Below are 8,553 nucleotides of genomic sequence, written 5' to 3'. Positions count from 1 at the left end.
TTCTTCAGAGTTTACCTCTGCTATATTAGGTCATACTCAGTCTTCGCTGCAGCTCATGAACTCAAGACTTGTAGTGTTGCACCTGTCAGAGAAATGGGTAGGTTAATTTTTAAGTACACAAAGAAAAGAGGTTGTCTTCCTTTTTTTCTTCTGAGAGCTGGACTTTGTTGTTCATACACAGCCTTGTTTAATGATTCAGGTGCAACTTTTTGTGCATTCGAAGTGGGAACTCTACGATAGTGTCAGAAGTAGAGAAGAAGAGCTTAAGACTGCTTGTTTAGTATCTCCACCATCTGTGATTCTCCCATTGCATTAAATACTTATTGCCTACCTAGCACAGAGCCATCCATTCATCTTAGAAGTAGCAGCAAGCTCAGATTTGCAGAACAGTCTTTTCTTGTACTCGGTGGGTAGTTCTCAACCCAGCAGCGGACCCAGGTCCTTCCTGCAGACCCACACCAGTCTGACAGTTTGGAAGGGAGTAGTACAAAATCAAAGGATTTTTCTTTAAGGATGTTTATCTAACTATCATGAAGTATTACCCTTTCATGTTTTTTAAAGCATACAAGACCTTCCCTGTTTCTGTGGCAGAAGTCGGGAGAATGGTTAAGTGACAATTAGAGACCCAGGACAGAAGTAGGGTAAGGACAAATGTGAGACAAAACAGAGAGGGAGGGATGAAGAAAGACAGAGCAAGTGGAGGGTCAGGTGTGGAAAAACAGAAATAGAAAGGTGAGATCAGCAAGAGGGACTGACATGAAGACAGTGAGAGAGGTAAAGGTAATTGAAGGAAGGGATGGAGGGAGGGGTGTCCTGGCCTGGAAAAAGTGGCAAATGCCTGTTGCTTTGATTGAGAAACAAGAGCGATGTCCCCTTTCAAATATTAACACTGAGCATACTGATATGTGCATGGCTGGGGAGGGTGGGGGGAATGAGGTGATGGTCAGGAAGCAGGATGGAAAAAACACTGAATATTGCTGTGTCAAAGGAGGCTTGTAAGGTAAGACATTTCCTGGTGATGCAGATGACTTGATAGAGTTTTGTATTTGAATGTCTTGCCCAGAATACTTAAATCTTATCTAGTTTCAGATCTCCCATTTTGTAATTTGTGCCCTTATGCAACTCACTCTGTTGATTAGGTGTGCTCACTTTAAGGAAAGGATGAGACAGTTATAACTCAAAACTTTGGCCAATATGGGGAACCTGGCGAAAAAGCAAAGCTTCAGGCTATAAATGAGATCAAACTAAAATACAGCTGGAAAGAGGAGAAAAAAATTGGGAGTTCCAACAGAAACTAGTGAGGAAAAGCAGAGAGTCAGAGCAGTCTGTAAATGGTACAGAGCTACCTAAATATAACGTCTTATACACACTGGTCAGGTTAACACTTTACACATGAAGCAGATTTAAATAAGCAGCCACAACTGTATTTTTTCACAAGTATTGTGTCTAAGCATACCCAAGGCCTCTTGACTAATTGTCCTTTGCCAGGCCATTCTTACCTACTTCTTTCTGCAATCACATTTTATTCTTGAGAGCTATTGTAGCTGATCAATACAATATACTCTGAAATACGGAAAAAGTACTTAGACATGGGATGTTACTAATAATACTTTTAATGGAGGTACATTTTGCCCATGCCTGTTCAAACTTCCAGCATCTAAAACAGCATCTGGCCTCCAGATCTCAGATCCAAATTCAGTAGTGTCCTGGGTTTAGCAGTAGCAGTCAGTTTTTATCCTTCTTGGTAGCTGGTGCAGTGATGTGTTTTGACTTTCAGCCTGGGAACAGGGCTGATAACACCGATGTTTTTAGTTGTCGCTAAGTAATGTTTACCCTGACCAAGGACTCTGTGAGTCTCATGCTCTGCCAGGGAGGAGGGGAAGCCGGGAGGAAGCAGAGACAGGACACCTGATCCAAGCTATCCAAAGAGGTATTCCATACCACAGCACGTCATGCCCGGGGAGGTCACTGGGAGTTACCTGGAAGGGCATGGAGTCTTCTGGGTTGGACTCTTTTCGGCGGGCGGTGCTGTATTCTCTTTGCTTGTTATTTTCTCTTGTCATTATTATTATTGGTGGTAGCAGCAGTGATTTGTGTTATACCTTAGTTACTGGACTGTTCTTATCTCAACCTGTGGGAGTTACATTCTTTCGATTCTCCTCCCCATCCCTCAGGGAGCGGGAAAAGGGGGGGGGGGGAAGGGGGGGAAGGAAAGAAAGAGGGAGGAAAGGGGGGGATTGAGTGAATGAGCTGGCTGGCTGGGTTTAAACCATGACAAGCAGTCTAAAAATTGAGCAAACCAGTCAGCTCACTGTATGATGTGACCCATAAAGTACTGGGCTCTTAAGGAAAAAGATGAGCCCACTGTCTTTTGCACCTTCCTCCTGCTTGAACTCCTATACTGACTATATGCCCCTGGCATTCTGAGAGTTAAAGGAGCATATTGTGCACCTATACGAGGTTACACATACTGGAACATCCACAGCTTCATGAACATCTCCTTCGTGGCTCTCAGAGAAACTTTTCTGCATCTGCTGTCCTGAAACCAAGATGAAGCATCTGTTAAACCATTACCCAGACCTGGCGCATGCACTATTTTAAAAAGAATGTTGTGGCACAAGCAGTGGAGTGCAAAAGTCGTCACATACTATGGTCCCCGTGGGGCTCTAGCCATCTGCCTTCTAATTACCTATACTACAGCCTGACTGTTGCACAGAAAACAAATACTGCTGCTGGCAGCTTCATCCTGCCATATAATTACTGTGACTGGCACAGGCAGAATTCCAGGAAAGTTATGCCTTTTTCTCCCCATTATCGTTGCTACTTTTTGCATATTCCCCGTTTAAAGGATATACCTGCTCTTTTTGCCATCTTCTACCTTCTTGTAATCTTGCATCTGCCTTTCCCAGCCTGTGCTAATCTCTCTCCCTGACAGTGAGAGTACATCACATTAGCAAAGACGTGCTTCCTATGCCACCAGAACTTTGCTTCCATTAAACTAACGTTGACATGGTAGTGGCGTATTCATACTGAGTTAATGTTGATATGACAATGGAGTATTTAACGTCTTTTATGCAACCATGCATAAAAGTCACCTTTTTGATATGGCAAATGTATTACTCCCTCAGCAAATGAAGATGGTTTTCTTTATCTCAGATGAGATCTTAAGGGGTTAATTCAGAGCAGTCAGGGCATACTCCTTCGCTTAGCCAAATTTCTGAGAAATACAAGATCTGCACTCATCAGCATCTTCCTTTTCTCCCTGCTGGTTTTCCTGGTGTGCGGATGACTTTCCTCTGTGCCAAACAGTTGACAGTAGTCCACTGTGTTCTTCTGTTACACACAAACTTGAAAAGAAACAACTGGTGAGAGTGAGCATTGCCTCCCCCAGTTCACAGGCTGTTAGGGCCCTATGTTACGCCACCGGTTAGTTATGCTGTTGCACAGGCACACAAATTTGCTGACTTTTTATTAGCACAAATTCAGGTATCTAAGTGCTATCACAGTAAGGTAGCAACTGAAAAGAAGTTGAGGAGCTAAGCTTTTCTGTGCCTCAGGGGAAAGAGAATATGGGCATCATTCCAAGATTTATGTATATTAAGAAAAGCTACCTAGTGTCATGATATTATTTGGTTCTAAAAGATATATGAATATTATAAACACATTTATATGATTTATGCACACAACTACAGACTCTGCTTAATAATTTCTGCAGGTAGGGAAGTAATTTCCTATTCATTGTATTTGTCACATCACAAAGCTGCTACTGGTCCTGTCAGATAGTGAGTCCTTATTTATGGATGAATACTCACACCAAATTGATTAATTGTGTCCTCATGTCAGAGCTCGGGAAAGTTCATTTTGTCCTTCAGAGTGGCCATCAGGAAAGCCTGAGAATGTTACTGGGTCTATGGCTTCAGACAGTGAAGAATCTGAGATGCTTCTCTCCTCTATGCTGGCCACATTCAACCACCTTGAAAAAACTGATTAGAGAGCACCCTTTTTTAACCCAGCTGTTTCTCTAGCAAAGACCATTTCATTATCTCAGTACTGGTAAATTAAAGTGTATCAAGAAATGCTCAGGATCAGAGTTATGATTATCCCTAAGGTAAAATTGAGAAAATTGTCTCTGATATGATTTTGCCCCAGGACAGCCAATGGTCTGCTGAATAGCCCCTAGACATGGCTAAAGAATTAGCATGAGCCAGGCACTGTTACACGCAGTTTAGCTACACTCAATTTGGAGATTTACAATAGTACAGATGAAAGCTCTAGTGTTTCATATGCATTTAATTTAGAGAAGCAACTTTCCATTCCAGAGATTCCAGTGTTTGTATACATAAGGCAACAGTGCCTTGTACTAGAGAAGGGCATCCATGTCTTCTGTGTGTGCCTCTTGAATGAAAAGTTATTTGATCCTTGACACCATTTCTGAAAACTAGAAAAAAGAGCTGAGTATTAAAATGCTGCAATATTACACAGTACACAACATGGCATGGACCTATAGCACTTATATTACAGTAACATAGGTATGTATTTTGAGTGCATTCAGCAGTGCAATGAAATAAGGTTAGAGCTCTTTTAGGGAGTACACCTTGCCAGTGTGATACCAAAATACATCCACAAAAGTTGTTTCATACCAAAGGACATTTCTTGTAAACATTTATTTCTCATTAACACAAATGTAATTATTTCTGATAGGAACTGTGATCCTCTCAGAAGGCAAGCAATTCTGCTGTCAAATACCATTGATCTGACTACTGCAGAGGTCTGGTTTTGTCAGCCAAAAAAAGGGCTACCTTTTGCATCAGGGAACAACTGCATAACTGAAGAAGTAAGGGGTACTTTGTTACCAAAATCAGAGTTAGATATTTTCTAACTGTGGTACCCATAGCAATATGTAAAAATGTCCTGGTAGTTTACAGCAGTATACACATAAGTTGACCTGCCAGGCAAGACTGCATCCCAGACTACCCGTAATTAACAGCCTATGTGCTACCATGCACCCTGCAGTAAGCTGGTGGTTGAAAAGTCAGCCAACCAGGTGGTCATTAACAGGGGGCTGCCCAGGAGAAGCTCCTCACTGCCCACAGCAGAGCAGGGCTGGGAAGCCAGGCAGGAGCATGGGCTGGGGAAGATGGGAAGGACAGGGGTAGGTGTAAGCTACCAGTCTGCAGAAGGAGTGGTGAAAAGATTAGGGTAGGTACAAATATGTTATTCTTTCTGTCGGCTCTTGGATATGTAATCCTTGCACAGTGCTGGTCCTACAGTACTGGTCACTGGTACCCAAGGGAATTGTATGTGAGCCCTGAACCAGGGCATAAACAAGGGCCCAGGGCCCTGTGCAGAAAGCTTTCCTGCTTCTTTTTGTTCCTCACTGTACACCCTTGTAACCACTTTCAATTTTGAAGTGGGTATTTTTGCTACTTGCAAGTTATTTTTTATTTCATGGTCAAGGTTGTTTCACTCCAGTACAGCTCAGAGGTATCATATCTTCCTGGACCTTTTTCTGCAAAATTGAAAACTTGCTCCCTATACGTTTTTTTCCCAAGTGTAAATGTTCAACCACATTAGATGTCAATCCTCAGCAGTTTCTCACCAGACCAAGAACCTTCACTGCTTTAAACCTCACATTTTTAAAGCTGACTCACCACCTCCAGACTGTGGAAGAGGACATGATGAACTTGTAGTAGTGCTATCAACTGCGTATGTTGACATCAGATCCATGTTTGGGTTTCTGTGTTTTGGTTTTTGGTTTTTTTTTTGGGGGGGGGGGCGGTGGTGTTTTTTGTTGTTGGTTGTTCAGTTTTTGTTGTTGCTTTTTTTTTAATTCTCATTTACATCTCAGGGGCAGCCATTATTTTGTTTTGCCAGAGCATTAACCTGAAATGTCTGTTGACAATCAGTGATAATTCCTTTGTATCTTCTTTTTCTTCTCCTGAGTCACAGATTTTCAAGATTCTTTTAATCATGTGTGCATTTTCTGCACAATATATTTCCAAAGACATTGTCTTATATTTGGCTGTATTAAAATATTTTTCTTGGACCTTTCAGTCTAACACAGTATCTATTACTAATTTTGATTCAACTCAGATATGAAGATGTCAGTGAAAAATGAGTTCTTTTGTTGTGTATGTATATATACATACATACATACAAACACACACACACTCACACACATAGTCTTCCCTGTTCCTTCAGCTACTTGGTAACCTCTGCTTAATTGTTTACAAAGTGTTGATTCTTATTATATTCATTTAAATATGATGGGTTTTGTTCTTGTTATTAGTTAGTACTGAATGCTGCATGTGATAATTCTCATGCTTTTTTCACCTTGTTATTTCAACATAAAAGTAAGAAAGCTATAACATCTCTTGTTTGCTTAGTCTGAGAGCTTTCTAAAACATACTTTTTATAGTTACAGAATGCTTCAAACTCATTAAGGCATTAAAAATAACAGCTCAAGATTTGTGAAATCTTGACATGACGTCAAATATCCAAGATGTTTTTATTACTCAGTCATAAGGCTCACTTGAAAACTAAATGTCCCAGAGAGTAGTGCTGTGTGACCTCTTAATATCAACACTCATGAAGAATGTTTCATTTAACTTCTTCAGATCATTTACTTTCCTGATTTGTGACAGACTAATGGAAATTTGGAGATTAATTCAGAAGCATACTCATTTGCCTGAGTGAATATGAACTTGGATGAAAACAGTTCAAGAGTATCTCATTAGATTTAAAATGTGTTTTTCAATTAACAAAATGTGTTTATAATGTAGGATGTGTCTAGTGAACAATCCATCTAATGAGCTGGTGGCCATCTTGAGAGATTCTTTTATTACTTGATTTACTGACTAGAAGTCTGATTTTTCACTGCCTGTTTGTTTCTTTTTATTACCTCTTTCTCCAAACTGACAATTCCACCTCTGAATTTCTTACTGTGTTAATAGCTACCATTTCCTTTATCTCTGAATTAATTAAAATACTAATTAAAAGTAAATAATAAAAATAAATTTGGAAGTCAATGCCATGTTTGGGAAAATGCAGCTTACCAGGTAATTCACTAAATTTCAGACTTGCTGAAAACATTTAAGTGTGAGGATGACTTCAAGAGCTGTTTTTGAAGTTATTAGAACATTTGTGCCCACAGAGGGGCTTCCTTATCAGCTTGACAGCTTGTAGTGCCCAACTGGAAATGTATCCAGCCTAGAAAAAAAAGCCAGGCTTTTTGGACAGTGCAGAGAAGAATAAAGCTCAGAATGGGATGTTCCAGTGCTATCATACTGAGAGACCTGAACCGGATAGTAAGACCAGCTGAGAACACACAACTACCATACAATGCGCTTGATGGTAGAGCATTGGCACTGCTCACTGCAAGGTAGAGTCCCTTTCCAGTGGTGATTCTCTGCTCCTCTTATTTCTCTACTCGTCTTATTTTCCTTGAGCACTTTGACTAAGCCCCCTTTTTATTTTCTTTTGAATCATGGGCATAAAATTAAAATATGCTTCCACTTCTTGGATTTTCACAGTAACTTGGTGTTGGAAGGCAGGTGTTGAAAGACGTTGGTACAGTTCCTACTGCTATCCAAGTTGCTTCTGAGGTGAGAGATCCATATGTCATGGTTCCCACCATGGAAATATTCACAGAATATTTCATTCATTGCAAAGCACTACAAGAGGACAAGAACATCTGCCAAATCACGCTCGGTACTGGCACCTCCCAGTTTTTCCTCTGGAATCTTTATCTTCTTGTGGATTTGTTAGTAACCATGCTGAGTGTCACTCACAGCAGGCAGAATACTAGAATTGGTCTGTCATAATTTTATTATGTGGTCATTGTTTTTATTTTCCTAATCAACTTCTGTTTATTGCTAACTTACAAAACATCATACTTGTTATCTCATTAGTATTTGATCAGCTTACAGCTATATGACATATCATGTATCTGCCTACTATCCTTAATTCCAAGATATAAACCTCATTATATGATACTTCTGTGGCCTCTGCAAGGAGGCCACGTGTTGTAAGAAGGCAGAAATCTCACCATTAGGCTTGTCATCTGTCTGAAAGAGATTGAGTTTGGTCTGAAATCAGTGCTTCATCAAGAAGAAGGATTAGTTTTCTGTCTCATTTTAAAAAGAATTTTTTTTGTGATTTTAGCCACTGAAATTCAAACCTTCTATAGACATTAAAAATTGTTCATCTCTTCCACATTCTTCCAAATAAATCATAATTTGCTCTTTAGTTTAGGCAGAGTTTTCAAACAGTAATATGCAGACACAAGAAATTGAGTGGTCTCTCCTCTGCAGCTAAATTTACCTTTACAGAGTCTTGTTCTGCATTATTTCAGAGTATAAGCAACCATACCACAATATTAAAAATTCTTAGGAATGCATTCTGTAACTTGAGTGTTAGATATTGTTTGCTTGCATGAGATATAACATCAATTTGGGTTTAAAACAACCTTTTAGGAAGATAATGTCATGGTCTATAGATTTATTCAGTTAATGTTCACTGAATTTCTGTAGTCGTGGTTATTTACATATTATA

The sequence above is a fragment of the Pezoporus occidentalis genome, unplaced genomic scaffold, assembly GCF_034315485.1.
Source record: "Pezoporus occidentalis ecotype Australia unplaced genomic scaffold, CSIRO_AGI_Poc_V1 ctg43, whole genome shotgun sequence".
Lineage (NCBI taxonomy): Eukaryota > Metazoa > Chordata > Aves > Psittaciformes > Psittacidae > Pezoporus > Pezoporus occidentalis.
This window is presented reverse-complemented; position numbering follows the sequence as displayed.